The sequence below is a fragment of the Mustela nivalis genome, assembly GCF_964662115.1.
Source record: "Mustela nivalis genome assembly, chromosome: 15".
Lineage (NCBI taxonomy): Eukaryota > Metazoa > Chordata > Mammalia > Carnivora > Mustelidae > Mustela > Mustela nivalis.
In genome coordinates, this window is record NC_139034.1 from 9,094,230 (window position 1) to 9,111,709 (window position 17,480).

At 40.6% G+C, this 17,480-nt stretch overlaps 2 protein-coding genes and 1 pseudogene across 3 annotated transcripts in view; 2 read left to right on the top strand and 1 right to left on the bottom strand.

Moving 5' to 3' along the window:
- LOC309848526 (ral guanine nucleotide dissociation stimulator-like) overlaps positions 1-17,480 on the bottom strand; it is a 438,233-nt gene that overhangs the window by 245,547 nt on the left and 175,206 nt on the right. The window lies entirely within an intron of this gene.
- Positions 1-17,480, top strand: part of LOC309848891 (uncharacterized protein) — a gene marked incomplete at its 3' end in the record, with an annotated part of 339,926 nt that overhangs the window by 230,294 nt on the left and 92,152 nt on the right. The gene's annotated exons all lie outside the window — the stretch shown is intronic.
- LOC309848892 (ubiquitin carboxyl-terminal hydrolase 12-like) overlaps positions 1-17,480 on the top strand; it is a 43,248-nt pseudogene that overhangs the window by 18,386 nt on the left and 7,382 nt on the right. Inside the window, exons 4-6 of the transcript in view lie at positions 212-441; positions 5,897-5,973; positions 6,092-6,175. The product of the transcript in view is annotated as a ubiquitin carboxyl-terminal hydrolase 12-like (transcript). The remainder of the gene's footprint in view (positions 1-211; positions 442-5,896; positions 5,974-6,091; positions 6,176-17,480) is intronic.

Genomic DNA, 17,480 nt, shown 5'->3' on the forward strand with positions numbered 1-17,480 from the left:
TGCTTTAAAAAGAAGATCCTCATTTGTCTTAACTGTATTTTCTCCAAGTTTAGTCATATGTTTTTGTGAAAGATAATCTGTTTCTTGTACATGACTGACAATACCAGACATTTGTATTTAGTTCTGATAGAATATTGGATATCTGTTTTCCATCTAGTTTTAATCAGGTTATTAATTTTGAAGTAATTTTCTAATATATTTTTATTTTTAGAACTTTTTGACAACTACATGCAGCAAGATGCCCATGAATTCTTAAATTACCTGCTAAATACAATTGCTGATATTTTACAAGAAGAAAGAAAGCAGGAGAAACAAAATGGCCTTTTACCTAACGGTAATATTGACAATGAGAACAACAACAGCACACCAGACCCAACGTGGGTTCACGAGATTTTTCAGCGAACACTGACAAATGAAACCAGATGTCTTACTTGTGAAACTGTAAGTATGTCATCAAATTTTGTATAGAGCAGATTTAATTCATTTTTATTAATACTTCCTAGAGATGGAGTGTGAGAGATGAACATGAAGGTGGTAATTTCTTAGGTGTAGCATAAATGAATTATCGAAGCTGTACTTGCTCTCATACTCGGTATGCTCTGTAGTAATGCTGCTTATAAACAGTGAATACCTGAGCTGACCGAAAAATACTTACTGCGGTTTGGACCGTAGTTCACCCTTGAACAACAGGGGCTTGAACTGCATGGGTCCACTTATTTGTAGATTTTATTTTTTATTTTTTTTTGTATACGTATAGTATTGTAAATGTGAGGTTTTTAAAAATAATTTTCTTAACGACACTTTTTGTAGCTAACTTTATTATAAATACATACTATGATACATACACAAAGTGTGTGTTAATCAAGTTTTATGTTATCAATAAGGCTTCTGGTCAACCGAAGGCTCTTATAGTTAGCTTTTTGGAGACTCAGATGATTTTCCACAGTGGCAGCGTGGGTAGGAGGTTTTGGTACCTGTCACCCCCCCTCATTGCTCAGGGGTCAACTGTATTTGTTTTTATTTCTGTGTAAGAGGCCATAGAATCATGTTCTGGAAATTGTTCGTCTGTGTCTTACTTAAGTCCATAAGAAACTTACAGGTCAGGGAGGTACATTAATTTGTTTTCCCTTTTCCTGCAGTTATGTTTATTGTTGATTGTTGGAATAAAAACTAAAGCATACTGTGTACACTCAAGCAGGGGGAAATACCCACTGCTGGATATTTCGTAAAGCGGAGCAGTAGGGAAGAAGCTTGAAAATGGATTTTATGTGGGGTCAGATAGCCCAGTCCTTTCGTAGTATCATTACCTTCTTAAGACATTTACATTTTTAAAGAATATGTCCTTTTTAAAAAAAAATCTAACATTTCTCATAATGAGTTTATCTGATGTTTCCTTCTAACTGAGATGCAAGTATGCATTCTTGGCTGGAGTGATTCAGTTAACGTGTCTTTCTCAGGGTCTCACGTGTGGGCACACAATATCCGTCTGCCTCTCATTGGCAAAATTTTGATCTCTCATTCAAGGTGTTGTTCACTTTCTCTGGTTGATAATGTCTTATTTTTATGTCTTGGTAAAGGCAGTCTGTGGGGAGACACAAATATCTTGTTCATCAGAATCTCCCGCAACATTTAGCATCCACTCAGGTCCAGTCCTACTATGATGGTTCTACGACTAGTCTTTAATAGCACAGAAGAGTAGCATCATCCATTGGAAAAGAGAATTCACAAGCAAGATAAATAAGACAGATGTTTTATGGATGTTTGGAAGAATAGCATGGTTACTTGTTTGTCTAAATCAGATAAACATACCTAGTATGTTGAGTGAGGCCAATAGGAAATTGTATTTTTTAATTAATGGACTTCAGAAAAATTGAGTAGAAAGTACAGAAAGTTCCCAACTCTCTCTCTCTCTTTCTTCCACTTTCCCCTATGATTCATGTCTGGTATTAATGAGGTACATTTGTTGCAGTTGATGGACCGATAATGATACATTATTATTATTATTATTTTAAGATTTTATTTATTTATTGGACAGAGAGCACAAGTAGGGGAAGCAGCGGGCAGAGGGAGAGGGAGAAGCAGGCTTTCCGCTGAGCAAGGGGCCAGATGTGGGGCTCGATCCATTCTGGGATCGTGACCTGTGCCGAAGGCAGATGCTTAACTGCTTAACTGACTGAGCCACCCAGGCGCCCCATGACACATTAACTAAAATCTGTAGTTCATATTTTGAGTTCAGTCTTGGTATTGCCTGTTCTGGGGTTCCATCTGTTTTGACAAATGTATAATGACACGTGTCTGTCATTAAAGTATCATACAGAGTAGTTTCACCCTTTGTTTCACAAATTCATCCCTCCTTCCTCTCCAAATCCCTGGCAACCCCTGATCATTTTACTGCCTCCATAGTTTTGACTTTTCCAGAATGTCGTATATTTGGAATCATAGAGAAGTAGCTTTGTAGCTCATTTCTTTTTTTCACTTAATTACATTTCATGATGTGGATATTCTGCAATTTATCCATTCACTTATTCACTTATCCATTCAGCTGCCTCCCAAGTTATGATGACTATTGCTTTGTCTGCTCTGGGCCTTGTGCTTCTCCATATAAACCGTAGAATCACACAATATTTAAAAACTAGCATTGTCCACAAGATAGTGTGCTGTGATTTCAAAGGGGATTGCCTTGACTCTGTAGATGAAGTTGGGAAAAACTGCGTCTTCACAGTCTTGAGTCCAACTGTCCATTTACATGGACTGTACATTTATCTACATCTTCTTTGATTTAGAAAGAAATCATCTTGTAGTTTTCATGTTGATCTTGTACATATTTTATTTTGTTATGTTTGTATAGATGAGTGGGGTTTTTTTGTTTGTTTGTTTTTGGCTCTAATGTAAGTAATATTGTAGTTTCTTTCTCTCTCTCTCTCTCTCTCAAAGCAAATGGTGACTGTTTTGGTTCCACCATGAATTAAAAGATAGGGTCTTTAAATAGAACCATGACCTATACCGATTAATGATCTATTGACTGTTGATTATGCATTGATCTGTTTAACTATAATCAGGCATTTGGAAAATTATAGTTGTCAGTAGTATAATTTTAGTTAATGAAGGACACAGTAGTAATAAAGAAAATTCTTTTGTGGAAATACATTTTTATTGGTGACCCTCTCTCACATCAAGTGAAAGAGGTATAATTGAGTGTTTAAATATATTAACATGCTGTGAAGATGTTTTTGGGTTAGAGTAAGGATTATTGCTCACTGCTGCAGCCATTAGTTAATTGTAGTAAGAGTTTGGGCAATGTTTGATGGCAGGAATTGGTCGTCTCAGTACTCATATTTATTCTATCTAACCAACTCCATTTGTTTTTTAACACAAGTTTTGTAGATCTTATAAAGAAGAATTTTATTAAGCTGAGCTCTAAGTAAATATATTGTCCAATTATTAGAGCAGTGGTTTGGTTGGAATAATAGGTACAATCAGAGAACTTGACAGATGCTTTTGATGTTTGATATGATGGAGTTTGGTCTGTGTTAGAAGATATGTATAACTCATCCTCTTCGATAAAACAGAAAATAGTTAAATTTGTTTAGCGTGTTGAGAAATGCAGTAATAGGTGAAGCTGGCAAAGTAGATTTGGGAGGGTTTGGGGTTACTGTGATATAAGGTCTTTGAAGTTTATGTTACAGACTGAGGATGATGGGAGTGAGGATTAGATGGAGAAAGTGATATCACCCATTCTTGTTTTGCTCAAATATTTATTAATTTTACTTGTAATGGATGGATAGTGATCCTTCCACCCATTCCTCGCTAGCTAGGTCCTCCTGTGGTCTGCAATATGTATTTGCAGATAGTCTCATAAGAATTAAGGGTATGAATTGAGAATATTTCCTCAAAATCTCAATCGCCCTCTTGCAGTCTCAGTAAATGATCATTAGTACCATGCCTTTATCAAGTTTAGCTAGAGGAATGAAATTGAGAATTTCTCAGAATGAATATATTAGCATTTCTTCATTTAGTTTCGTACAACTGTTTGAGTACCAACTATGCCAGGTCGAAGATGGGTAGAGGTTGGCGGAAGATGAGTAAGACCTCAATTCTGATCTCAAGATGCTCACAGGTGAGCATGCAGGCTTCCAACAGATAGGTAATTCCAGTACAGTATGTTGTAGTTCAAGTAAGCATGAGTCTGTGGGAGTTGGACAACAGTGGAGCTGACCTATCCAGGTGGGAGTGGGACGGAGTTGTGCAGATTCAGAGTGGGCTTCGGGGAGACAGAGTTCATATGGCAGATGTTAGTAACACAGTGATTAATGTCCCAGTTGGTAGAAGATTGGGTTTCTGTAATGGCACCCTCTTCTTGTGTTCTTCTGTTCTTTGATGCTTTCTTCTGGTCCCATTCTTTTTCTGCTATTAATCCTTCAAATGTGGGCTTCCTCCAGGCTTTTGTTTTGGGCTGCTTGTTGTTCTGCCTTGGGAGGGTCATGTTCCATTTTGTTATCGCCTGTGCTAATGACTCCCCACCCACATCTCTAGCCTATAGGGCTTTACTGAGTCTTCCACATCCTGGGTGTGACCTGACGTTAGAATGGGCGAGTCCAGCAACAACCAGACACTTTAAAGAGTTAAATACTGCCCCACTTGGTAGTTTCCCAGTACCAACAGAACTGTAAATCCAAACGTAGTAACTCAGATATATCCAGGTGATCCAGAACAATCGTTATGTCAAAGTTTGTATGCTATAATAAAGATCAAAATCTAAAATGAAGACCCCTGAGGCCGTGCCTGAGAACCACAAACCTCATTTTGAGAAACACCAGACTCTCTAATCTTTATTTCTCTTTAGCCTACACATAAGGCCCTGCTCAGTCTGGCTTTCGCCTGTCTGTCCCATACTATCCCTTGACATCCTACCCTTCTTCCTCCCAAAATGGGCTGATTCTTTTTCCTTAGGACCTCACGTTCCCTTTCCTCTGTGATGAGTCTTTCTTATTCTCTTTTTCACTGAATCTTTTGAGATCCAGGTCATTTCCCTCATGGTGTCCCTAGAATGTACGTACATGGTACCCATAGCTACTCCTGTTTGTGTAAGTACATAGTATGTACAGCCACGTAATCTGTCACAAGTTAATGATGCTGATCTTATAAAATTGATGCACTGTTGAAGCAGGAAGGCATTTACTGCACTGGGCTTATAGCCCTTGTGTGTGAGAGGTACAGTCAAGAGATCTCCTGTTGTGTGCTAACATTAGGCATAGAGTCTTTGAAGGGAAGAGCTAGGAAAATTGATTTCTGAAGTTCTGTCCTAATCCAATTCAAATGAATAAGTAATAACTTGAATTTTTTTTAAATCAGATGAGTTACCCATAATTCAAACAGTACTTTATGTTAGATTTTATTTTTGAAGAAGAAGAAGGATTAAAGGAGGTCATCGATGAAGACTATAATTTGGTTGTCAGTGAAGATTGTAATTTGGCATTTTAGGCAAAATTATTTCCTTGAATAATAAAACAGCACAGGTGTGATGCCCTTTGCCAAGTGTCCCCATTTAGTCTTAGCCCGTGTTTTCTTTAAGAATTAGTATATATGGGCAGTTTGTTTCTTGTTTCACCATAATACCAAGGTTTTGGAAAATGATGTGATTTCCCATCCTCATCGTTGCTGGAAAGGGAATCAGTCACAGGTGGACTTTGCTGTTTCACCTGTACGTGTGTTGAGAGTCCTTTACTCAGTGTCCTTTTGGATAATCCAGATCCAGTAGATTTCTTTTGAACTCGTGGAAGATGATTTCTTCATGTACTTACTACTACTAATAGAAAGAATGCATTTAATTCTGTCACTTCAGAACAATGATTTACTGACAGTTAAAGAAATCAGAGGTAATTCCCTATTTTTACAGATAAGCAGCAAAGATGAAGATTTTTTAGACCTTTCTGTTGATGTGGAACAAAACACATCGATCACTCACTGCTTAAGGTAAATGGAGAGTTACTTATTTTGGAAGTTTAATGAATATCTTTGGTTTAGAGTACTTTTAAATGAATACACAGTTTTCTGGTATAGACTAAATAAATTTATCTTGAATTTTACACAGGGGTTTCAGCAACACAGAAACTCTGTGCAGTGAGTACAAATATTACTGTGAAGAATGTCGCAGCAAACAGGAAGCACACAAACGGTAATGTAACGTTTTTAAAATTTGGTAGTAGTTCTCTGGCAGTGGGTCATGTAGATGGGCTTTCCGAGATGAAAGTTATGCCTGAAAATCTACAGAATAAAAATGCCTAGTTTTATCATTAAGTAATTAAGACTCACTAAGTTATTCCTGGGTAAGCAACAGTCAGCTCTGCAACCTCCAGTGATTTTCTCCACTTAATGAAAGTTGTTTAAGAATCATCAACCAGTACAGTTAAAATACTTGACTTTGGAGCTTGCATGCTTTATGTAAACTTGGTCTTGGTGAGGAGAAAGAGTGGGGAAGATGCTTTTCCTCGCCTCTACTGTCGCTCCTGCTAGCCCCACCTAGGATCTTGTGCTCTCTCTCATTTGGTATTTGGTGTCGAGGAATGGAATCGCGTCATCACCATTCTTATTATTTTACTTTTTATTTTGGAACAATCTCAAGCTCAAAGAAAAGTTGTATGAACAGTACCAAGAATGCTTATTTACCCAAAACCACTCAAACGTAAGGTATGAACATGAACACGTGAGTGGCTGTTTCCCACCAAAGGGAAGTTTCCCTATTGCCATAGTCACCCCCCTGGGGCAAGTCATGCTGGCATGTTAACTGTTCTAGTAGAAGGTATTTCATTAGCACGGATGTCCCAGTACTGTTTTTTCTGGAACAAAACAATCCAGTTCAGAAAGACATGTTATCTTAGTATTCATGTCTCTTTTGTCTTTTTACATTTGAAACAGTCTTTTCTTGGCTTTAAAAATCTCGACGCTTTTGAAAATTATAGATTATTTTATAGATTGTCCCTCTTTGGGTTCATCTCAACGATTGCCCCTCTTTGTGTTCTTATGATGAGGTTCAGGTTATGTATTCTGGTGGGCATCTCACAGAGGTGATGCTCTATTCTCATTGTATCCTCTTATCCATGATTCCAATTTGTCTCACGTGTGGGGTCCCTCAGACCACTCCTGAGACACACTGGAAGGACTCACGAGACTCTGCATGTATGGTCAGGCCCAAAGCCAAGACTTGTTACAGGGAAAGATGGCAAAGCATCTCCACAGAGCAGAAAGCCAGGGGAGCTTCCAAGAGTTCATTGCCATGGAGTCCCGCAAGACACCTAACCTCCTTCAGTACTGAGTAGGACATGGGGGAGGTGTCGTCTCCCCCGGAGGCTCATTACAGACCTAGTGTCCAAGGTTGTAAACTGAGGGTCAGACATGTAGGTACCCCTCTGTCTTCCAGAATTCTAGACCCTCTGAATGAAAGGAGGTGTTGAGTGTAAACCATATTGTTTGTCCAGACAATTTAGGCCTGTTGAGACACTCCTATCATTTAGGGAATGGTGGGAACACTCCTCAAATCCAAATTCTCGTATGTTAACCAAGGACTGTCCTTGCCAGCAGGCCTTTCCAGAAAGGATAGTCTGAGGCCTGCGAGGTTAACACTTTCCTGCCCATCCTGTTACTGGTGCTGTTCTGTTTGAGCACTTGACCGTGGTGATGTCTCCCAGAGGTCTTCACTGTTAAGCAATGGTTTTGTGCATTTATATAATTCATAAGTATTTTGTGTGGAGGTATTTTGAGGTTGTAAATATGCCCATTCCTCATCAGACTTCTAATTTTTTTCATTTTCTAAATCTCAGCATGGACTCAAGGATTTTTTTTTTTTTAATTCAGTGCTTTATGCTCCATTACCATTCGGCCAGTGGGGGCCCCTTCAAGCTATCACCCGTGTCTTTTTGGCATGTCCCATATTCTTGAGTGACCCTTCACTTTGTAGCATAACAAGATGTTCTGTGCTCGTCTTGTACTCTCCTTGCCCCAACTCTGGTATCAGCCATTTATCCCAGGAGGCCTGCTTTCTTACAGGAGGAGGATGATGTTTAGGAAGCAGGACTTTGGTATATAGGTATGCTCACTGATACCAGGATGTCTGTGTTCCTGAGCCCCCTAGTGAAAAGAGCTGGACGGTGTGTGTGTATGTATGTATGTTCTCCACACATGCTTACGTCTACCTGTCTATATTATCATGGATCTGTCTATATAGAGAAACCATGAAGTCACAATTATATCCACAGTTTCAGCCGACACCATAGGGTTCATTCTAGTTTTGTCCTTTTTAATATTCATAATTTCCTTCTGACAGTACAGATTGGTTCCCAGTATCCTTCTGTATTTACTTACTTGGTTAGTGACCCTGTCCATAACTGATCTTACCCCTCAACTGCTATGCGTGCACACAACTCCATATTGCACAGACATGCTTTCTGCTCTGCTCAGTCTTCTCCTCTCCCCTGCCTGCCCAGATGTCTACCCTGGAGGGCCCTACCTACCTAAATGGTTACACTGAACCGTTCATGAAAGGAAGAAGAACTTAGATTTTTAAATGACTGTATTTTGATCTGTATTTTGACACATGTATCTATTAGGAAGGGAGAGGTTTTAGGTGATGGGCCCAAGTAATCAAAACAGAGTACTCATTGTCCCCTTCTATTAGTGAAGATGATTAGAGTACCTCCCCTAAGTTTGGTTATGTCATGGGGGTTGATAAATTAGATTAACCCTGAAAATGTTGTAGAAGGTGCCTAAGACTATTGGTTAAGGAAAAGAGTTGAGGACTAAGTGTAGCTCAGAGGAGTGCCGTGATAAACTTCTTTGGCTCCATGGAGGTAAGTGCATCTGTGAGCATGAGCTGATCTTCATCCAGAATTACAAATAGCCAGACATGAGTAATTAGAAATTGTCCAGCAACTCCAGCTGCTTGTTTTGAAGACATCCATGTGAATTTAATATAGTATTTAATGGTAGATCTTTTATTAATATGTGTGGGAAATACATATACTCTGTCAAGAAATTAGAAAACACAGATTAAGTATAAATCAGTTAACAATCGTTATTTATAGAAGCATTGTTAACATTTTTGTGCGTATCCTAGATTTTTAAAGAGTGTATGTGTGTACACATGTAATTCTTGAAATGGATTTGAATTCTATGTAGAGTTTTATAATTTTTTCCCTTAATAAATTACAGATGTGTCAGTGAAAGTATACTTTTACATCATTCTTCAGAGGTGCTGCATAGTACTTTTTATATGGGCATGCCATAATCTACAGAGTTTCTCAATCTAATAGTTTAGATTGTTCCCTTTTTTCACTGCTATAAGGCTTTGATAAACATATTTTGTATGTATACCTCTACCCATACACACATTTTCACACAGGTTTTAGGCTGTTTCTAAAGGATAAATTGTGTGTGGGTTTATGGAAAGATAGCAGTACAGAAATCATTTTCTACTAGGATCTAGTGTCAGCCCTTCTGATAACTTGCATTGTGATATTGGGCAAGTCATTTAACCTTTTGGGTCTCACTTGATTAGTTGCTCTCTAAGATCCCTACCAACTATAGAAGTCTATAGTTTCTAGTCTCAGAATAAAAGAATAAGATAGTGGATATACAGATCATCATTCTAATTAAACAAAAATCATTTTGACATTAAAATGTTTCAGTCTGGGGGTGCTGGGTGGCCAAGTTGGCTAGGCACCTGACTCTTTATTTCAGCTCAGGTCTTGATATCAGGGTTATGAGACCGAGCCCCCCCGTGGAGTCTGCTTGGGATTCCTCTCTCCCTCTCCTCCTATTCCCCTTCCTGCTTGCACACATTCTCACTTTCAAGTAAATAAATAAATAAATAAGCAATGATTTCAGTCTGTTTGGAGAACAAAAACCCACATGATCACCTCAGTGGATAAAGAAAAGGTATTTGATAGAATTCAGCACCTGTCTATATAAAAAAAAAAACAAACAAACCACTCAACAGACTAGGGATAGAAAGAACATACCTCAACATAATGAAGGCCCTCTGTGACAAGCCCACAGCTACCATACTCAGCGGTGAAAAACTGAAGAGCTTGTCCTCTTGGATCCAGAACAAGACAAGGATGTCTACTCTTGCCTCTTTAATTCAACATAGTGTTGGAAGTCCTAGAGCAGTTAGGTAAGAAAAAGAAAAGAAAAGAAAGACAGCCAGATGGGAAAAGAAGTTAAATTATCTCTGTTCACAGATAATATGATCTTGTACGCAGAAAACCCTAAAGATTAAACAACAACAACAAAAAGCCTTGTTAGAACTAGTAAGTATTCAGCAGAGGTACAGATACAAAATCAGCACGTGAAAGTCCATTGCATTTCTGTACCTTGACTTGAACAGTTAGTGTATAATCTGAACAATCTGAAAAGATTGTTGAACTATCTGAACAATCTGAAAAGAAAATTAGCAAAATAATCCCATTTACAGTAGTATCAAAAAAGAAAATATTTAGAAATTGACTTAACAAAGGAGGCCAAAGACTTATGCACTAAAAAAATAGAAGATATTGCTGAAACAAATTAAAGAAGGTAAAAAAATCAATGAAAAGATACTCTGTGTTTATGAATTGCAAGACTTAACGTTAAAAGGGTCATAGTACCCAAAGCAGTCTGCACATTCAATTTAATGCCTACCAAAGTCTCAATTGAGTTTTCTGATGACATAGGGAAAAAAAATCCAAAATTTCATATGGGAAATCTTAAAGGACTCTTAAAGCCAAACAATCTCAAAAGAAAAAGCTGGAGACCTTATAGTTTTTAACTTCAAAACATATTATAGAGCTACAGTAATCGAAGCAGTGTGGTAGTAGCAATAAAGACAGACATGTAGGCCAATGGTATAGAATAGAGAGCCCAGCAGTAAATCCTCATTTATATAGTCAGATGATCTCCAAGAGTGCCAGTGCTACAGATAGATAACGTATAGCTTCAACACATATTTTGGGAACACTGGATATCCACATGCAAAAGAATGAAGTTGGACCCTTATACCATATACAGAACTCAATTCAACATGGATTAAAGACCTAAACGAAAGGCCACAACTATAAAACTCCTTAAAAAAGAAACACATGGGAAAATCTTCATGACATTGAATTTGGTAATCGTTTCTTTTTTTTTTTTTTTTAAAGATGTTATTTATTTATTTATTTGACAGAGAGAAATCACAAGTAGATGGAGAGGCAGGCAGAGAGAGACAGAGGGAAGCGGGCTCCCCGCTGAGCAGAGAGCCCGATGCGGGACTCGATCCCAGCACCCTGAGATCATGACCTGAGCCGAAGGCAGCAGCGCAACCCACTGAGCCACCCAGGCTCCCCTGGTAATCGTTTCTTAAGTAGGACACTGAAAGCATAAGCAACAAAGGCAAAAATAAGCTGGACCATAACAAACTCAAAAACTTCTGCATAACAAAAGAAACAATAAATGGAGTGAAAAGGTATGAATGGGAGAAAATACTTGAAAACCAGTATGTGATAAGAGGTTAATATCCAGAATACATGAAGATCTCCTATAGCTCAACAACATAAACCAGGGACTCAATTTAAAAATGAACAAGGACATAGGGTGGCTCAGTGGGTTAAAGCCTCTGCTTTGGGCTCTGGTCATGATCCCAGAGGCCTGGGATCAAGCCCCACATCGGGCTCTCTGCTCAGCGGGGAGCCTGCTTCCCCACCCCTTTCTGCCTGCCTCTCTGCCTACTTGTGATTTCTGTCAAATAAATAAATAAAATCTTAAAAAAAAATGGACAAGGAACTTGAATGTTTTCCAAAGAAGATAAAAAATGGCCAACAAGCTAATCAGAAGACACTTAATGTCACAGATCATCAGGGAACTGCAAATCAGAACCACAGTGAGGTATCCCCTCACACTTGTTAGAAAAGTCACATTGCAAAAAGAAAATAAGTGTTGGTAATGGGGAGAAATTGAAACCTTGTATACTGTTGGTAGGAAGGTTAAGTGGTGCAGCTGCTTTGGAAAACAGTATGGAGGCTCCTCAGAATACTAAAAACAGAATTACCACATGACCCAGCATTCTTGCTTCTAGATACACACCCAAAAGAATTTGAAAACAGTGTATCAAAGAGATTATATGTACTCCTTTGTTTATTGCTGCAGTGTTCACATTAACAAAGAGGTGGAAACAACTTAAATGTCCATCAACAGATGAATGGATAAAGAACATGTGGGATGGACATCTAGTGGGTATTATTCTGCCTTAAAGCAGAAGGACATTTGGTTATACCACCAGGTAGATGGATCTTGAGTGTATTATGCTAAGTGAAATAAGCTAATCACAAAAGCCAAAAAGAAACATTGTAATCACAAAAAGACAATTTCTGGATGACTCCAGTTATATGAAGACTCTAAGTAGTCACATTCTTAGCAACAAGTAAAATGCTGGTTGCCAGGGTCTTGGGGGAGGGGCAAAGGAGAGTTGTTCAGTGGGTGTAGAGTTTCCGTGTGCAAGATGAGAAAGTTCTAGAGATCTGTTGCACAACAATGGTGCTAATTGGAAACACTGCTATACTATACATTTAGAAAGGGTTAAGGTGCAGTTTATGTTACGTGTTTCTTAACCACAGAAGAAAAAGGCATGTGGTTTGGCCTTCATTCAGACTATATATGTTCCTATATGCAGACAATGTGTTCCTCAAAACCAGAGGTTTCAGTATTGGAATCCTCAAGAATGAATTTGGGAGATGTTACCTTAAAAGAAGTATTCCATGATCAAATGAGTTCGCTCTATAATAAAATTTCCTCTTCATTATTTATTCATGCTTCATATTACAGACTCTGAGAAGACTCACAGAATGGGAGAAATTTATCTTTTTATCTATCTTTATGCAGAATTTATCTGTGCAGGGACTTCTTTTACATGGCCCACCTGTTGGACTGTATAGGGCTGTATACCCGGGCTTGGCAGATGTAGGTGAACAGCCAGAAGCTGATGCCCAGTGGGAGGATAAAGCCCCTGAGGAAAAGCAAAGTGCTTTTCCTCAGGGAACTGGAATGTGAGGATTAGGATTCCAATGGCTTTGCTTTCCAAGGTGTTTTCCTGTCCTCTGGGCGTGGGGGTGGTGGGGGATGTTTTTTGAAGCTGCTCTGCTGTCACTCTTCTCTGCCTCAGAGCAGAGTTCAGTGAGTGGCTGCACGGGGGGGGGGGGGGGGGGGGGGGGGGGGGGGGGGCTGAGCCCGCCTGACTTGTTCTCTGCTAGGCGTCCTTCCTCTCTTCACTCTTCACTTCCAGGCCTGGGGCCGGCCGTGTGAGGCATCGGGGAAGACCCGTGCGGTGCCCAGGTCAGCAGCATCGAGGTGTCATGGCCTCTGTCTCCCGTCTACTCTGGTCTAGTCGTTGAGGTCCTTCCTGTTTCTGAGGGCAAGTTCTTCCGTTTTGCTCCATTTTCAAAACCAGCTCCATATCCGATTCTTCCATGTGCAGGTCCTAGTCACGGCTAGTGTCATGTTGGCAGCCTTGTCATGGCCACATGCCCTGTCACTCCTGGCATGTAGCCTGCTGTAACAGGATACCATAGACTGGGTGCGTGACAAGCGCCAGGGGCGTCCTTAGAGTTCTGGGCGCTAGCAGTCCCAAATCAAGGCGCCAGCATGCCCTGTGCCCGTGAGGGCTCTCTTCCTACTTCCTCGAAGGTGCCTTCTCACACCGCGTCCTCACGAGCTGGAAGGATGCTGGCAGACTGTCTCGGGTCTCTGTTACAAGGATACCAGTTCCATTCCTTAGGGCTCCAACCTCATGACCTAAGCATCTCCCGAGGCTCCACCTCCTAGTACCATCACGTTAGGTTTTGAGCATGGGACCTTCTTGGGACTTTGAGGGGCTGCCTTTCCTCTCAGTGCTGACAACTCAGTCATGTGGTGTCTTCGTCACCTTTGGTCTAGCCTCTGTTCCCCTCTCACTCCTTAGCCTGCCTACCCCAGGTAGGCCTTCTGGATGGGATAGTATATGAGAATAATGGGATTTCATGTGTGTACAACTACGGAACTCTTCTGTGTGGTCATAACTTCTCTGCTGGGGCACCTGGGTGGCTCAGGCAGGTAAGTGTCTGCCTTTGGCTCAGGTCATGATCCCAGGGTCCTGTGATCCCCCCACCCCCTGCTCGGCGTGGAGCCTGCTTTTTCTTCTCCCTTTGCTGCTCCCGTCCCTCGTTCTCTCTCTCTCTTTCTCTGCCAAATAAATACAAATCTTCAAAAAAAAAAAAAAAAAAAGGTCTTCTCTGCCAACAGAATTTTATTAAGTTCTTAGGTGCTTGTGCTAGGATATTAAATTTCACTCTGGCAGAGTTTGCCTATTAGTGCCCTTTGGCCCACATTCACCATACAGCCCTCTTTGCTGGGCTCACAGGGCTTATACAGATGGGAAGATATACTTTAAAAGAGTGGCTTCTGGCTTTTCTTGACCAGGGGGGAAGGGTGAAAAATCAAAACAGCAGACAGCGTTGGAACCTGGCACCTGCGGTCCTGGGGCCGACTGTTGCCTCCGTGGAGTAGCTGGTATTCCGGTCCGGGAATGGTGGCAGACAGTGCCTGTTCTCCAGTGCCCCCACTCCTGTAGGATGCTCTCACTCTGGCTCCTCTCCGAGGGACTCCCCTTGGTCTGCTGCTGAAAGAAGCTTCCAAGAGTTTCTTTACCCCAGTGGCTTTTGATCAGTGGATGGAGATGAGAGTGCGAAAACCCAGTTACCTTGCTGCCTGTGCAGAGTAGAGAAATTCAGAGCTCAGAGCTGAAGCTGCCCTCTGTGCCACCTTTCCAGAGACTGAATCCTTAGCTGGCTTCTTCCCTTTCCTTCTTGGCTCCCTCCATCTAATTAGCCAGAAGCTAATTAGAATAGGAAGGATGTGATTGCTGCCTCTTCTTGCAGTGGTTTGATTTGTGACCTGGTGTGTAACGTCGGCAGTGCATTTTTGCCAAGAAAATAAGTCTGCCCTTCCCTGGTTTTCTAGAAAAATATTTGGATTAGATTGGAAGAGGACATGCTTGTTTTTAAAAAATCACATTGCTGATAAGCATATGTTTTCTGCCAAGATGTAAAATTTCTGTAAAATTTAAGTGGGGTCAAGGTTTCTTTTCTTCAGGAGGAGAAGGATGCTATCTATTATTTTAAGATGCCCCTTACATATTTATTATTATTACTTTGCTAATTTAGGAATATAAAGAAGTCTTTCCATTTTTACAGTTATTGGTCTTTAGAAAGAACCTGAGGAAAAAACATCATTGCATTTAGAACTATTGTATCATCACCGACTGAGGTTTATATGTTGCTGGGTTCAGTTCGATAATGTTCTCTTGATTTTCATATCTTTGAAATATCATGAGGGGTATCATTAGTCTGTAATTTTCTTAAACCTCTGTCAGGTTTTGGTGTCAGGTTCATGCTGGTCTCAAAAATGAGTTGGTGATATGAACATTGGAGTACAGATGGCCCTTTTTTTTCACGACATCTGTATCTTTGGGGTAAATACCAAGTAGTGCAATTGCAGGGTCTTAGGGAAGCTCTATTTTTATTTTCTTTCTTTTGTGTGTGTGTATGATGGAACTGTTCTTTATTTTATTAATTTTTTAATTAATTTTAAAATTTTTTATAAGCATATAGTATATTTTTATCCCCAGGGGTACAGGTCTGTGTATTGCCAGGTTTACACATTTCACAGCACTCACCATAGCACATACCCTCCCCAATGTCCATAACTCCACCACACAGTCGCCAAACTGTGGAAAGGACCAAGATGCCCTTCAACAGATGAATGGATAAAGAAGATGTGGTCCATATATACTATGGAATATTACACCTCCATCAGAAAAGATGAATACCCAACTTTTGTATCAACATGGATAGGACTGGAAGAGATGATGCTGAGTGAAATAAGTCAAGCAGAGAGAGTCAAGTGTCATATGGTTTCACTTACTTGTGAGCATAAGGAATAACATGGAGGAGATGGGAGATGGGGAGAAGTGAGTGAGGGGAAATCGGAGTGTCGGGAGACAAACCATGAGAGACTGTGGATTCTGAGAAACAAACTGAGGGTTTTGGAGGGGAGGGGGATGGGGGGTTGGGTGAGCCTGGTGGTGGGTATTATGGAGGGCACGTACTGCATGGAGCACTGGGTGTGGTTCATAAGCAATGAATGTTGGAACACTGAAAAGAAATAAAATAAAAATGAGTTGGTGATGGTTCCCTCTTGCATAAAGGGGCTTGTGTAAGGTGGGTGTAGGCACAGGCATATCTCACTTTACTGTGCTTCACAGATACTGCATTTTTTTTTAACAAGTTGAAGGTTTATGGCATCCCTGAGACAAACAAGTCTAGTAATGCCCTTTTTCTGATGGTATTTGCTGACTTCACGTCTCTATGTCATCCCCACGGTATTTCTGACTTTTTCATTATTATTACATTTGTTACAGTGATCTGTGATCAGTGATCTTTGATGTCACTCTTGTAATTGTCGGGGTTACCATAGACCATGCCATATAAGATGATGAGCTTACCTGATACATGTGTGTGTCCTGACTGCTCTGTCCACTGGCCATTCCCCCACCTCTTCTCCTTTCCTCTGGCCCCTCTGTTCCCTGAGACACAACGGAACTGAAATGAGGCCAGTTAGTAGCCCTACAGTGGCCTCTAAGTGCTCAAGTGAAAGGAAAACTTACATGTCTCTCACTTTGAATCAAAAGCTAGAAATGGTTAAGATTAGGGAGGAAGGCATGTTGAAAGCCAGCATAGACTAAAAGCTAGGTTATTTGTGCCAAACATCAGCCAAGTCGGGAGTGCAAAGGAAACAATCTTGAAGGACATTAAAAGTGCTACTCCTGTGAGCATATGAATTATAAGAAAGTGAAAAAAAATTCTGTTGCTGATACGGAGAAAGTTCGAGTGGTCTGGAGAGAAGAGCAAACCAGCCCCAGCATTCCCTTAAGCCAAAGCCTGACCCCGAGCAAGACCCTAGGTCTCTGTGATTCTGGGAGGGCTGAGAGAGGTGAGGAAGCTGCAGAGAGAAGTCTGAAGCTGCAGAGGCTGGTCCATGAGGTTGAAAGAAAGAACCAGCTCCATAACAGAAGGTACAAGGTGAAGCAGCAAGGGCTGGGGGAGAAGCTGCAGCGATTTCTCCAGAAGGTCCAGCTACAACAGCGATGAAAGCGGCTACACACCACAGCAGGTTTCCAGTGTAGACAAGACAGCCTTCTACTGAAAGAAGATGCCATCAAGGACTTTCAGAGCTAGAGAGGATAAGTCAGTGCCTGGCTCCACAGCTTCAGAGGACAGGCTGACTCTCACGTTAGGAGCTAATGCAGCTGGTGACTTCAGCTGAAGCCGGGGCTCACTGACCATTCCGAAAATTCTAGGGCCCTTCAGAATTACTCTAAACCTACTCTGCCCATGCTCTAGAAATGGAACAATGAAGCCTGGGTGACAGCACGTCTGTTT